Source organism: Canis aureus, chromosome 23 (genome assembly GCF_053574225.1).
Source record: "Canis aureus isolate CA01 chromosome 23, VMU_Caureus_v.1.0, whole genome shotgun sequence".
NCBI classification, from domain to species: Eukaryota; Metazoa; Chordata; class Mammalia; order Carnivora; family Canidae; genus Canis; species Canis aureus.
Genome location: NC_135633.1, coordinates 1921453 through 1937293, shown reverse-complemented (window position 1 = coordinate 1937293; position 15841 = coordinate 1921453). Strand labels below are relative to the sequence as shown.

The following is a 15841-nucleotide window of genomic DNA, read 5'->3' as shown; positions in this document are numbered from 1 at the left end:
ATCAAACTCTTCCTAAACCCCATCTTATTATTATTATTATTATTATTTTGCTTAAATGAGACGATAAATTCCTTTGTCATTTAAATCTGGTTGATTTGGATTTTGGATTTGTTATTACTTACAACTGAAAGTATGCTAAGATGCACACGCCTACAACTTTAATTGCCAGAGGGCAGAGAAGGTTAGGAGTTCAGAGAGAGGCTGTGTCTTGAACTTGTTCCTGGCAACAGTGTCAACCACCCCATCCGTCTCCCCGCGCCATCTCTCCATCCTCCCTAACCACCCCTGCCCCCAGACCCTGGACACGTGTTTGACATGGAGGCTGAGTGAGCTTTGAAATTAGAAGTTGAACAAGAATTTGACTCCACTCTGGGGCACACTAGGCTCAAGCTGTATTGCTTGAGGGCCCTCTAATGGACGTCGACACAAAAGAAGACACCAGGCCTTCTACTTCTTACAGCTTTGGCAGAGAGGACAGCAGTGCGCTTGCGTGTGGCGTGTAGTCGCTGTTGCCCTAACCAGGTTGCCTGTGACATCCTGCTACCAAGTCCAAAGGAACAACCCGGGTGTACAGGGGTAAGTGTAGCCAGTGCAGTATTGACGCAGCCTTACGGAGTAAAATAGATCACGTTGTAGTTCTTTTTCACTTGGCCATCTGCGAACGTAGGGGGTAGAGGATGGGACAGTAGGAAGGAGAGCATGAGGACGAATAAGTGAGTCTAGGAACCAGCCGGGATCAGGAAAGTGCTGAGCAGCAGAACAAAATCCTGTGGCTCTGCCCTAAGCTCACCTTGATGGCTCTTTAATTTTACATGTTTATTCTCAATTCTTCTATTTTGTGCTAGAATCATGTCAGCAAGGCCATCCCAACCTCTCTACTGAGCAGGCCCTACAGTCTCCGTGGCCTCGGGAAACAAGCTCCTACCCCACTCACTCGGGAGCGAACACCGGTGACCGGGGCTGCGCTGAGGACTTTTCTCCACGTCGACTTCGAGGATTCAGCCCTTTTTCTGTCTCCTGTCCTGCTGCCGTTGAAGGCAGGGGTTGGCCAACTATGGACTGTGGACTCGTCACTTATTTCATAAAGTTTCATCGGACACAGCGTCGAATGTTCGCGTGTTGCTCCTGCCTCTCTGCCCGGAGGACGGAGCCGAGTGGCTCTCCCAGCTCCTGACGTCGCAGCAGGACAACCCGCCACGGCTCCGCTGCAGAGAAGTTGGCCAGCTTTGCTCCTGGGCCGGTTTGTCCGCTGCCTCGAGCCTTCAGGAATAAAAGAGCACAGAGAACTTAGGAACAAAGCCTTGGGTCGGAGAAGACGTTCATGTCTTCTACTCCCCTTCACGGGTAGACACCGGCCACATGGTCACTGTGCATGTAGACCGTCTGGGAAACGCAGTCTCGGGCCAAGACGCCTGTTCCCAGCCACGACTCGACATTATGAGGGGTGGAGCACACGTGTTGGAGAACGGTCATCGGTCTCTGCTACCAAACACCTAATCAGAGCCTCGAAAGGAACCATGGAAGTCATGCTTAATTAATTAACTCCTATTCATCCAGGGTATCCTATGTTTCACCAAATTTTGAGTTCTTAAAAAAGAGAAATGAATAAGACTCAGTCAAATAAGTGAAACCACCATATACGGATCTCTTTCATTCTTGTTATTTCTTGTTACAGTCACCTGAATAATCACGGGGTGGGGGAGGTGGTAACGACAGGAGGGGAGTGTGGGTTCTGTGTGGTTCTGGGTCAGTGCTTCCCTAGATGTCAGCTGCTGGCTGTTCCTGGATGAGGAGATTGGAAAATGAACGTGTTCACACTGCAAGATTTGGGCAGATACTCAGAATTGGGGCTCACAGGGCACTGGGCCTGTAGAGCTGGGCTAACAGACCGGGCCAAAAGCTAACCGGAGGGCTGTGCTGGTGACCGGTGAAGATGGAAGATGCCAACAATAACGTTGGCCTTAGCGGGTGAGCTGGCTATGCTCCTTTTCTTTGATTAAATTCAATGAAGTGTCTACTTTTTGCTTGGAGTGAGGACACTAAGTAAGATATCATCTTTCCCTTTAAGGAACACATGATTTAATAGAGGAGATAAAGCACAAAAATAAGTAGTTTCAATAAAATATGGTAATTCTCTTGAGGATGCCATGCCCTGGTGCCTAATTCCACTTACGGGAGTAGTTTGGGGTGTTAAGAATGACTTCCTAGATGTGAGGACCCCTGAGTTCTGTATTGAGAGGTGGCATGAGGTGGCAAAAGAATTAGTAAGGAGAGAGGGCCGCCCAGGGAGATAGACAATCAGAGGAAAACCCACAGAGGCTGAAAGTAGCACAGTCATTTGGAGAAAATTAAAGCTTCTGAAATTGTTGTAACTCGAATTTCAGGAGGCGAAATACTAGGACTTGGATCTGGAACAGTGGCAAGGATCAGATTGCAGAGGTCGTACAGACCGTGTTGAAGACCTATTGCTCCCGTGATGGGGAGACGTTGAACCTCTTCATCTCTACGTGGTTATTACCAATGGGACTAAACTACATTCAGAGCAGAGGCTGCTGACTTGTTGTGAAAACTATAGTGTAAACAGAAACATGGAACATGCTGCTGAAGACCGAGGTCAAGGCCAAAACCCCGGAGTCCCTGGTAAGCCCTTGACCAATAGCAGCGTCCTTAGTCGGGCCAGGGCTCAGCTAAGGAGTGGGGGAACCCTTAGCTCCAAAGGTGGTTTTCTTCTCCAGATTATGAAACATGGAATCATATTTTCAGAATCCTCCTAGCTCCTTCTTCAATATTGTTTATCCTAGCTCCTGCCCTCCAACACAATTTTCCCCATTGTCTGGGCCTTGCTTTACCTCCAAAGAATTAAAAGGCAACGTTTTCGTTGTGGGAGGAGGGATGGGTATACCCTGGCATTTTGGATGAGTCATTTCTTATCCGTTTACCTTTAAAAATAATCTTGCTCTCGGTCCAGTCTTGCCAGATGATGAAAGGCACTTTGAGCTTTTAGAGGACAAGGGACTCCTTTCCCTTTTTAGCAGCTTCTCTTGTTTATATCAATGCCTCATTCCTATATTTCACTCCTTCTTGCCACTCTTTCCATTCTCAGCTGTCATTGCCATTTGTTTTAGCAATAAATAAGGAATGAAAGGCAAAACAAAACAGCCCGCCACGGTTGCTGACAATGATAAGTCTGTGGGGAACTTTTTTAGAGGCCTCGGAGGAGAGACTCCGGTGGTTTCTCAGCCCACAGGTTTCAGCTGCGCTGGGAACAATGGCTCTTCTGCTTGCCTCCAAAGGACAAGATGAGACACGGGCCTTGTTTTTTTCTTTCTTTTCCAAGCTTCAAACTTGAGCAAACAATCTTTACTTAACCCATATGGAAAACTTGCAAACACAAACACATTCCTCCTCTCCTATTAGTGCCGAGATGAAAAGCAAACTTCAAATTAGTTAATGTTCGTGTAGTTAAGTGGTTCCTATTGACTGGGAATACGTAGGTGGGGGAGCGGACTTGGAGAGGGGCTTTTGCTTTCGGGCCAACAGCGAAATGAACGCCAAAATCACTCAAATTGCGAGAGAAAGTTCAAGGGGAATAAAAGCACAAAGAAATCATGTAGGTGGTACAGAGCCTTGCCTGGGTTGTATGTTGGAGTTCCCGCTCCACATGGCGTATCTGGGTGGCACTGTGACAAATGGAGGCAGACTTTTGGGCAGGGACCATCCTGTTCCTTGTCATGGTCGATGAATATTTATGGAACAGTGCTTTATAGGGGCGCTTGGCGCCACCACACAGTTTTATTTGTTCGGCAGATTGAAAACTAGTTCCAAGCTCACCCTTGGTCCCCTGAAAAGAATGTCTGGGCTTCCAGCAATGAGGTGGCCACATCATTCCTATTGGAAGACATGACTCTCTTGTTCCATGGCAAGAATGTTTGTGCACAACTTGAGAAGCAAACCAGTCGGGAACTGAACAGTCCGTACAGCAAGAATCTTGGGAAGGTCCGCTGGGGTGCTGAAGTTCAGTAATTTCATCCTCGTACCTGCACTGAAGTATTTGAGGAAAATTCAGGATGACACTATCCTGGTGAATAAGAAAAGCCAAAAAAAAAAAAAAAAGGTGTCAAATATTTTGAACAATTGAAAGCTGGTTTACTCGTGCAATAGCCAGCAGTCAGGAGTTTGATTTAATCCCAGAAGGCGTCTTCTCTACTAAATCACTGCATTCACCATGAAATATCACTGTTATTTCACGGAGATCAGAGGGGTTTTAACTATGGGCCCATGTCCGTGGAGGGGCATCGGGGAGGTACATAGCTGGGTATTTTTCTTTTTCTTTTCTTTTTCTTTTTCTTTTCTTTTCTTTTCTTTTCTTTTCTTTCTTTTTTTCTTTTTTTTCTTTTCTTTCTCTTCTTTTCTTTTCTTTCTTTTTTCTTTTCCTTTTCTTTCTTTTCCTTTCTTTTTTCTTTTCTTTCTCTTCTTTTCTTTTCTTTCTTTTTTCTTTTCCTTTTCTTTCTTTTTTCTTTTCTTTTCTTTTCTTTTCTTTTTTCTTTTCTTTCTCTTCTTTTCTTCCTTTTTTCTTTTCCTTTTCTTTCTTTTCTTTTCTTTTTTCTTTTCTTTCTCTTCTTTTCTTTTCCTTTTCTTCTTTTCTTTCTTTTTTCTTTTCTTTTCTTTTCTTTTTTCTTTTTTCTTTTCTTTTCTTTCATTCTTTTCTTTTCTTTTTTTTTTGAGAGAGGGAGAGCACAAGTGCTCAAGTGGGGCAGGGGAACTGAGGGGCGAGGCAGAGGGAGAGAGAGGGAGAGAATCTCAAGCAGGCTCCATGCCCCATGCAGAGCCCAAGGAGGGGCTCAGTCTCCACCCTGAGATCACGACCTGAGCCAAAATCAAGAGCCAGTCACTTAACTGACTGAGCCACCCAGGCACCCCCTGGGTATTTAAATTTGCTAAAATTCTAGGCAAATTTCATGTATGTGCCTTTGTGTGTATGTGTGTGTGTTTGTACTTTACTCAGATTTATCGCTTTCATCAGATTTCAAAGGGATTTGTCAAACTTAAAAAGTAAAACCAAGGTTAGAGTGTTTAAGTAGAAAAAGGCCTCAGAAATAACTGGCCCCGTGGTTTTCAATGTGCTTTGCTGCGCTCAAATTCTCATGTTCACGAGATTTACCTGAGATGCTCGTTTAAAGATTGCTGAGCCCCACTTCTAGCTAGACAGGCTAAGTTAGTAGATTGTGGAGGCAGGGCCTAGGGTTCTTTTTTTTAATTTGAAATTTATTGGAGGTTTTTTTATTTTAGTTTATTTTTTGACTGCAGGGTAGTTAACACACAACGTTACATTAGTTTCAGGTGTACAACGTGGTGATTCTACAAGTTTATACATTATGCTGTGTTCACAAGTGAAGCTAGCATCTGTCATCATACAACACTATTACAATACCATTGTAGAGTTCGGCTTTTTAAAAAAATATTTTATTATTTTTTTAAGATTTTATTTATTCATTCATGAGAGACACAGAGAGGGAGGCAGAGACACAGGCAGGGGGAGAAGCAGCCTCCATGCAGGAAGCCTACGTGGGACTCGATCCCGGGTCTCCAGGATCACACCCTGGGCCAAAGGCTGTGCTAAATCGCTGAGCCATCAGGGATCCCTTAAAAAATGTTAATTCCAGTGTAGCGAACATACGGTGTTATATTAGTCTGAGGTGTATGATACAGTGATTCATCACTCTTGTATATTACTCAGTGTTCATCAAGATAATAGTAGGCTTCATCCTCTTCACCTCCTTCATCCATCCTCTCCCCTACCTCCCCTCTGTAGAGCTCTGCTTTTTAATAAGAAATTTAGGGATCATGAGCTGAATGGACAAGCCAAAGATTATACTCTGAATGCTAAGTGGACTTAAGAGATATAGGGAAGGGTAATGGGCAGGGGCCCAGGGTTGGTAGAAATCACTTTCCCTTCAAACCAGAGCAGCTCTGTCTCTTTCTGTTTTGCATATTGAGCTTCCCTGTAAAAGTTCATTTGAACAAAGAGCATGGAGGTCACTGACATAATGCAGCACCCTCACACTGCAGAAGAGGAAACAGACCCCGAGAGATGCACTGGTGATGCCAAGGTCGCAATAGTCGTTCGTGGCAGGATTGAAACCAGAACCGAAACTCCTCTGAGTCCTTGTCCAGGCCTTTCCATCATGGCTGATTCTCCTGAAAGCCACAAGTTGGAGTTAAAACACCAGTTTTTAGCATATTATCTGGAAAGGAAGATAAAAAGTATTTCACCTTTCTTATCCTGACAGAGAAGGAAGTCTTCCTGCCTTGGGATGTTTAAATTGGGAGAGAATCGGGTGCTCAGGAGGCCCATGGTTATAAAGGCCCCGGGGCCCACGTGACCGAAAGTAGCTTCCTTTTGTGTGCGGCCAGTCTTGCCACCCAAGAGACGTTGCCTCTATAATGGTCCCACGAAAGCAGCTTAGTGTTAGGCCACCCTGTGAGTTCTTTTAGTCATCTCTCTATATATAAAACTGAGTCTTTTGTCTGAATATTATCTGGTAATTAATGGCTTCAAGGTGATTTGTCAAACTTGACTTTAGGATTTCCAACACGGTATAAAATTTCAATTGAGTTTATTATTGGGGAGGAGGAACACTTAGCATTCTTCATGGAGTTTAGAATTGTATTCATTTAGGAAGGTAAACTTCAAAAGTTTTCAAAGCACAGGCATGGTACAGTTGGGTGGTAGGATCAATTAGCCAGGCTAACAGGAGTTGTAAAACCAGTCTGAAAATGTTTTCCAACTTCTCTCATGACTTGTGATGCTGCCGCCTTCTGACTTATAAAAACAGTTTCTTTTCTTTGTTCTCAATTTCCATTTTGGGTTCTGGCCAGTATTGAGAACTAGGAATTGCAAGGCTGGTTTACAAAACCATCAAAAAACTTTTTTTTTTTTTTTTTAATGTCAGATGCTGTTAACATGGAACATGCAGCGAAGTGTTATTTATCCAGGATGCAAATAACCAGCCCCATAAAATAAAACCAGAACGATATTTTATATAGTTTTATGCAATGACTATTGACATTCATAATCCTGACCTGAGGCCCTGCAGATTCTTGATGTGCCTAACTCATCAAAGGAAGATTCCGCTGTAATCAGTCACTGCTCAGTGCCACGTACATCTCAACATATTTTATTGTAACATGGAGGTCTTGGCATAGACGTGTCCAGCCAATGCTGACATGTCAATGCCTATCCCAAGGCCTGGGCGCATGGACCCACTTGTACTCTAGTTGGGAAAAGGAAGGCCTAAGCAGCACTGTACCAGATGCAAAAGGATTTCATCCTGACAGGAAAGGGTTGGGTGTACAGGTTCGTGAGGCAGATCAAGCTATTGAAGAAGACTGTTGGCTTTGTCTTGGAGCAGCCGTATGAAGTTAGTTTCTTTTGGAGCAGTGCCAGAGGGCTAGAAGATGGGGCGATGTGCTGGCTATCTGTGGCCCTGCCAGATGGGCTCTCTACCCTTTTCCATCCTTCTCCGAACCTCAGAGATGATCTTGGGCTCTCTTGTCCTCTGGCTTCTTGGTTGGGTTTGGATGGGCCACTAGTGAGAGACAAAGAGTAGAGTGAGGTCATTACTCTGCTGTTCTCACTCCAGTTTCCTTAACATCCCCAGACCAGGTGTTTCTCTCAAGTGAAGATTATAGCTTTGTGGGTTATCTTCCACCCTCCTCTCTGTCTCTCCGGGTTCCCCATTTGGCTGTCTCATCTTGTCTCGTCTTCAGCCCTGGACGTTGTGATGATGATCCTCTGTCAATTACTTTGGGGTCGTGCACTAGACCATGTGGGTTTTCTGTATGCTCCATGGTTGCTACAATGCAGGCAAGAATGCTTTTTTTTTTTTTTTTTTTAAAGATTTATTTTAGAAAGAGAGTAAGAGCATAAGTGGAAGGAGTGGAGAGAGAGGGAGAGAATCTCAAACTCCACACTGAGCACGGAATCACCAAGAATCTTTTTATTAAACTTGCTTTAATGTTCCCAGTTTGAATATGTCGTCTGTTTCCTGGTGGGACCCTGACCGACAGGTGTGTAATAATGAGTCCGTAAAATGAAAGTTGTGTCATTAATAGTTCGATAAGACACTGAGAATATGCAAGGCAAGGAAGCTCTGCGTCTTACTATACACAGGAGAAAGCTCCTTTCTGGCGATGTGTAGGCTTTGGAATTCACATTAACACATAATTTCTCTGAACCCAGCCGTCCCAGTTACCTCTTGTAAGGGTTTGCGATACCATCACTATCTAGCTCTGGTCTCTTTAGATAAACAGGTTTGCTCAAATAAAGTCACCCTAGAGATAAGTTTCAGGTCCCGCAGACAAAAGTACTGTTTTCAGATTTCATTTATGCCATCTTCCACTCGCCTGCTTCACTCCGACCCCAATTTTTCAGATTCCTCAGCTTCCTCAGTTTCTTCTGATTTGCCATTACAGTGCCGTTTTTATTACTAGTTTATCTTTTGATTAAAGACTGTTTGGACTAATGTCCTGCCTTTGACCTTGGCACCTTTCCAGCTGTTCATGTTTGTTGAACTCCTGCTGTGGCCAGGTATTTTGATCAATGCTTTATATGCTTGATCTCATTTAATCCACGCTAACAACATTATAATGTAGATATTATTATTATCCCTATTTTACAGATGAGGAAGTTGAGGCCTGAATGGTCATATGATTAATAAATGACAGAGCCAAAAGTTAAACTCAGGTCAGCCCATGCTGGTAAATTCTATGTGGTATTTACCATTTGACTCTCCACAGTGTTACTACAGGAGGAAAATTAAGTGTAAGTCCTATATTTTTGACTGGCTGAATTTTCCTCTAAGGACACATATTCATAGACTTCTCCACAACCACACTATACTGAAAGTAATCAGAAGTAGAAGGTGATATGGGGGGAGTGGAGCTTGTTGGGAGGAGTGGAGCTTGTCACACCAGGATTTCCCTTGCTTTGAACTAGATAAGAGGAATGGTTTGTGATGAAACCCTATATTTTAGCAGATAAGTATTGAACCATTCATTTATTTACTCATTTCTTTAATTAACATACTGAAAAAAATCTTTTATTGTGGGCTGAATACAAGGGATAAAGAGATGGAAATGACACAGCATTTGCCCTCAAGAGGCTTAAAATCAAGTGAAATAAATAAATATGGGAATGTATAAGTGGAATCTAATTCCTATAGATTTAAAGACCTCTTCTTCCTTCAGACATGAATACAGCTCCATGCAAACTCCTCGGAAGAAGCTATTCATGTAAGTACAGGGGTGATCCTGTTACCTTGAGTGAAGTCTGGAATCAATATATGTACATGAGCAGTGTATTAGAGCTCGCCAGAAAAACATAACCTACTCCTATATCCATTCTCTATCTTCATATCTATTCTATCTATCTATCTATCTATCTATCTATCTATCTATCTATCTCTGTGTCTATATCTGTCTCTATCTCTATATCAAGAAAGATTTCTCTTAAGGAATTTGCTCAAAAAAAAAAAAAAGAAAAAATAAAGGGATTTGTTCACATGCTTATTGATGCTGATCAGTCCAAAATATGCAGGCTGTGCTGGCGGGCTAAAGACCCAAAGAAGAGCCAAGGACTTCAAGTCTGAAGGCTGTCTGCTGCAGAATTCTTTCTTTCTCAGGAGCAGTCAGTCTTTGGTTTTACTCAGGTCTTCATCTGATTGGATGAAGCCCACCCACCTTATGGAGAGTGTTCTGCTCACCATAAAGTCCATCAATTTAAATGTTAATTTCATCCCAAACGCCATCATGGAACTCTTCAGAATCATATGTGATCACATATCTAGGCACTGTGGCCCAGCCAAGTTGACACATAAAATTAACTATTACAAGTAGACAGAAGGTGCCTCAGGAACCAATACAATTAGTCAGAGCTGGGCTCTGAAGACGACATAACCCCTTTTCTCCTCACTAGCTGAAATACTCTAATTAAGCAGAGTAAGCATGAGGTAATGGATTCAGGAGAGAAAGCTCTAAGCTACTGCACTGAATTCTAATTTTTACTTGCTTCCATCCTCATCCTCACCCTCCATCCTTAGGATGTTCCTCTGTTCTGCTAGGTGAGCCAGTCATTATCTCTTGTTGACCAATGCCTGGGATCTATGTCTGGCAAGGAATAATGTGGTATTGTAAAGATTTACTAGGCCAAATCCAAATCAAGGATCATATGTGTCATTTACTCATTTATTCATTCTTTTATTCATCTACTTAACAAAGCTTTATTAAGAAAGTACTAAATGCCAAAAATTCTTCTAGATTTTGGGAACTGAACAAGCCTTGAACAAGATGGATGTAGTTCTGGTCTTTATGGAGTATACTGCCCTTGAGGTAAAATGGATAATAAACCAATAGTTGTTCAAATAATTACTTTATAGATGTAATAAATAGCATGGAGAAAAAGTACAGGGTACATGGCAGGATAACACAAGAATTAGTAAAACCAGCAGACACTGGAAGCTGATAATCAAACCTATTTCCTTATATCCCAAACTAGTCCATAAAATCCCATTTATATAATGCTCCATAACCTTTTCCTTATGGCTTGAAACACATGAGTATAGTGACTCTGAAAGCTATGTGTTGAAAACAGCATAACCACACATTGGAAGCAGCTTGGGTTTCCACCAAATGCCAGAATTGAACTGCTACATGTAAGAAATGAATTTATATTGGGCTTGGCCACAGTAATGTTGGTATTTGTTTATTCTAAGCTAGAATTACTGTAACTAATATGGAAACTAATTCTGAAACTTGAAGTGCAGTGCTATCTATGACAAATATTTAAAATAGGTGACATTGACCTCTTAGGAGTCAGAAAACTCTAAGAGGTTGGAAAAATGGAGACCCGTGTTATAAATTTGAACAAAACTTGGTAAAAGCATTGCTTCTGATAATTTGAAGATAGAAGCTGGACCTAATGAGCCTGTAGTTTCAGTTCTCAATCAAGGATGATTTTGCACCCCAAAAATGTCTCTAGACATTTTTGTTTGTCATAGTTGGAGATGTCGGTGGTGTTACTTGTATGTAATGGGTAGAAGCCAAGGGATGCTGATAAATATCTACTAATGTATAGAATAGATCACTCCAATAAAATCATTATCTGATGTAAAATATCAATGATGCTGAAGCTGAGAAACTCTGTTCTAGGATATGGAGTTAGAAAGATTCAGAATGATCATGTAAATTGGCTTTTGCTTCCATCTTTCACCAAGATGTTATTAGAAAAATAAAGATAATTCCAGAAAAAAAAAAACTGGACAGTTTTCAGAAAATAAGGAAATATTGAAAATCTCAAATTTTGAATTCTCTAAAAAATCCTGCTTTTAGAGAGAGACCTCAAATGATAACAGATGAGATCTAAAGAGGTTTTGAATGACAGTGGCTAATTTACACAGAGCCTTGGAGTAAAGAACAGATTAAGGACATGTGACCTTCCCACCCAAGTCTTTGATTCCAGCTGGCCTCAAGATATCTGCTATTAATTTGAGACTGATTGCCCTGGAAACTTGGAAGCAAAAACCTAAACCAGCCTTGAGAATTTTATCTAGGTAAGAACTTTGGATATGGTTACTGGAACATGTAACTGAATGGAAAATAGATTAGAAGCCTGCCAAATATTTGAGGAACAGATACTGTGAAAGAAATTTTCTTTAGTAAAGCAGTTAGTATTATTTTAATGAGTAGTTACTTATTATTATAAGGGGCACAAGTCTCTTTGTGGAAATAGCATTTAAGTGGGTACTCAAAGATAAAAGGCAACAATCAACAAGTGAAAATTGTAGAACATTGTATATTCCCTGATGCCAGGAACTGAATGAGAGCCAGAGAAATTGAGATACAGTAAATTAAGGGGGACATAATGATAGATGAGCCTCTTAGGTAGGATAAGAACATAAAGGGCTTAGAGATTATGGGGAGAATTTTGGTAGCCTGGGTCTTTTTAGGAGTTTTTCCATTTCATCTAGGTTGTCTGATTTTCTTGGCATACAGTTGCTCTTCACATTTCCTTATAATTCTTTTAATTTTTCTTTTCGCAGTTTCAATATGTCATCCCACTGCCTACTGGCTTTCATAACTTTGATGAGGAGTCAGCTGTTAATCTCATTGAGCCTCCTTGACATGTGATGAGCTGCTTTTGCTATATTCGAGGTTCTCTGTCTTTGACACTGACACTCAGAGCTGAAAAACATGTGAAGACACAGGGAGAAGACAGCCATCTGCAAGCCAAGTGGAAAGGTTAAGAGGAAACAAGCCCTGCTGATACCTTAATCTTGGACTTCTATCCTTCAGAATTGTAAGAAAATAAATGCCCATTTAAGCCCCCCAATCTGTATTATTTGTTATGAAAGCCCAAGCAAACTAACAAACTAATATAAACTCTGGCCTAGGCTTCATGCAATTTAATTCTTTCTAAGTCATGATTTTCCTCCTCTGTTAGATAATCAGTGATGAAAACTAATGTGTATGTTACTGTTAAAGAGTGGCAAAGAGAATGAGGCCTTTGTTTTTCTTTAACTGATCTGCCTATTTTCAGGAAGTACCTGCTTTTATACCTAGTTAAAGCAGATGCAGACTTTCTTTGTGAAATACAATTCTTTTCTCCTCTCTTTTAAAAAATAAATATCTTCTGAAGATATATTTTTATTTGGTTGAATAATGTTTAACCTTGTTTTGCAAATAATCACTTGCCTGGAATATTGCTGATGGTCATGAAAGTAGCAGAGAACACTTGATTTATTTTACTACCCTGGTTGGAAAAACATATTTGGTTAGTTTGCACATTTTGTTGAATTGATTTGAAGCAATTATGCTTTGGTTTATAGTTTTTTTCTGAGAAGATATATTGGGCAAAGAAAGTGGGATGAGAAGTTAAATCCCACTTAGTTACCAAGTGGCCATGTTGTCTTGAGTTAGCTAACTGGATTTTCTGAGTCTACTAACTACTTTGTAATATGACATCAATCTCATGGTTGCCTGACCTGGTCATTCGTTCATAATTCAAGAAATAAACAAGTAGGCACTGAGGACTGTATTAGATGTTGGTGACTCAGTGGAGAACAAAACTAGCCACAGTCTATTTTTGGAGCTTACATTTTAGTGGGAAAATTAACATTTGTCAGAGAAATACACAAATAAATATAAAGTTGCAATTTTGCTAACTCCTGTGAGGCGAGAGGCATGGTACTTTGAAAGCTTATCATGGGACTGGAGAGGGGGCAGGAGAGGAGTGTATTTGATCTAATCAGAGTGTTTGAAGGTCTCCCCAAGGAATTGATAATTGCCCTGATATCTGACAGATGGATAAGATACTAACTAGGTCACTGGAAGGATAAAAAAAGGCAGTGGATATGGATATGATATGTGGTACTGTTTTCTTATTATCATTATTATTATTTAATAAATGGATGCCTACTCAACTTTTTTTTTAACCTAGTCAGTGAAGTTACACTGTGTCTTATGACAACTCTTTGTCTTCAATAAATCTTTCCAATCTTGAAGTTGATATACCCACAAAAATTCATATTGTCAAAGTAATTGCCACCTGCCACCTTTATGAGAAAAAATAGCAAAAATACAACAACACAAAACAAAACAATTCAGTGTAAATCATGGCCCTTTTACATTTTTCTTAATCTTGCTACAAGTAACCATTCTCTATACTTATTTGATAAAATAAGTTTCATATCTGCTGTATTTCTCATATTAAACCTGAATTACGGAATTCTTTCTGTACCTAATCTCATGTATTGGAAAGAGAGTCAATTCTCTTCAGCTTAATCCTACTCAATTGAAAGCCTTTGTAATAAAGTACATTATTTTTGAAGGCTTGTGACCAGTAAACTGCATACTTCAAAAATGGACCATCTAAGCCCAATGGGCACCATTTAACAACAAACTGTCTGATTCCCTAATACCAGGCAATTATATAAGGACTATCCAAACATAATAAACTACCTTTTCCCCTCAAGGGAGGACTTAAATGGATATTCACTTATTTCTGCTCCTTTCATATAACATTGTTACTTTCCCATCTGAATTGAGACCAAGTCGGCAAGATGGGTTAAGCTCTTCTAACTGAGAACAAACTGAACCCAGATGTGAACTGAGGAAGGTGGGCCAATTTTGCTTTCAGTCTTGGCAGAACCAAAGGGCTAATTTTTTCAAAGCTTTGCAGTACCTGGCAACTCTGGGTCAATGCTATGAAGGTTAAGCTCACGAATGTTCACTTAGCAATTCTCTGATAATAACTTTGCCATCAATGGACAGAAAAACTTAATTTGTTTTTTCTTACTTTGGTGATATATTTCTGGAATGTGATTTTACTGTATATATACTAAATAACTAGCTCTTTAGATCATTCTAAGCTGGCTTAACTGAGAACTTTTTAAAATTGAAAAGAAATTGAGACTTTTCATTGGTAAGCAATTCTGAAGCAGAGATAACTTAATGGATCTTTTTATTGGCCTAATTTTGAAAGGTTTCCATAAAAATGCCCCTGTACAGAAACAAAAATGGAAGCCAATGTTTGACATGGTAACGGAACTGGGATGAGGTGGAATACTTGCCTCAGATCTAGTGGCTTAAATTGAGTAATTACTGGGGTCTGACTAGTGGACTCAGAATGCTGGAATGTTTGGGAAAGATGGAGACATAGGTGAAAGTCTACTTTCATTGAGGAGAGAGAGAGACTTTAAGATCAATAAACAGCACTTAGTTGAAACCGCTAATGAGTTACACAACGTATCTCAGAAATCACAAGTTTATTTTGCTTTTGTGAGAACTTAGAATAACTTGTGGCTGAGGCTGTCAACACACTAGACCACAGTCTTGTGGCAGCCTCTGGTTTTTCTAGTGCCTGAGAAGTGTAAAGTTCCAAGACAAGAGCCGGAGCCCTTTCATCTGAAGCATGCAGCTCATCAGCTCCAGGATGGAAAGCAACTCGAGACGTACCATCTCAAAGCACCAAGGATGTAAGATTATGAAAGCCAAGCTCTTGATATTCCTTCACATTTCCAGCACTCCCACATTTAAAAAAAATATATACTCTCTTCCAAAGCTGACATTTTGAAAATGTGGAACACAGACTTTAACCCTGAGCTCTTCCTCTTATTTCTTTCCCCCCCTTTTTGTGAATTAATGAATATACTTGAAAATAATTTGTGTTGTGTGTTGTGTCTCCTGCCCCCTACTACAAGGATGGGGCAGAAGAAGAGACAATAAAATAGAATCTCAAAATTTACTTTTATTCTTCTGTTTGGCATTTATTGAAGACTTCAGTAGTCCTGGGGGGGGGGGGGGGAGGTTATTTCATTTCTCTGACTCTAAGATTTCTCTTTAAATCGTCATAATTGTTAGCTCTATACTTGGAACAATATGAGTGCCCTCTGGTGGACAAAACGTCATTTTAAAGTTTTGTGTATATGGACTGAACATGGGTAAGTATGGAGAAAGTAAGTCTTATGTTTCAAATGTCCTCAATGAACTTCTGAAATCCCTGAAAAATTAGTTCCTCATGTTCTGGGGTGGTGACAGCTATGAAAATAGTTCCATAAAATAAAGGGATAAAAGGCAAGCTGGGTTAGCACTCCAGGTCCTATTTGCCACCAAAATAGTGTCTTGGAACAAAACATAATTTGGAACTTGAACAGGGAACTCAAATGTCTAAGGGAAGGCTATAACCCTACTTCTTGGCCATCAATGCCAAGATCAGAAATGCTCTCATTAAGAATGAGACAGTAATGAAACAACTTGGGCACAGGCAAAGCCTCTAAAGACCTCT

The 15841-nt window shown here is 40.6% G+C and overlaps 1 protein-coding gene across 5 annotated transcripts in view; it reads left to right on the top strand.

The window, feature by feature from the left end:
- The window catches only part of METTL15 (methyltransferase 15, mitochondrial 12S rRNA N4-cytidine), a 326516-nt gene extending 311215 nt beyond the window's left edge, over positions 1 to 15301 (top strand). For 3 of the 5 annotated variants that reach the window (XR_013361853.1, XR_013361852.1, XR_013361854.1), the window contains 6 exons: positions 461 to 576; positions 846 to 1968; positions 2385 to 2640; positions 9250 to 9294; positions 10318 to 10389; positions 12099 to 15301. The gene's annotated coding sequence lies outside the window, so the exon portion shown is untranslated. The remainder of the gene's footprint in view (positions 1 to 460; positions 577 to 845; positions 1969 to 2384; positions 2641 to 9249; positions 9295 to 10317; positions 10390 to 12098) is intronic. The other 2 variants (XR_013361855.1, XR_013361856.1) reach the window with 2 other exon arrangements.
- Positions 15302 to 15841: the final 540 nt, after the last annotated feature.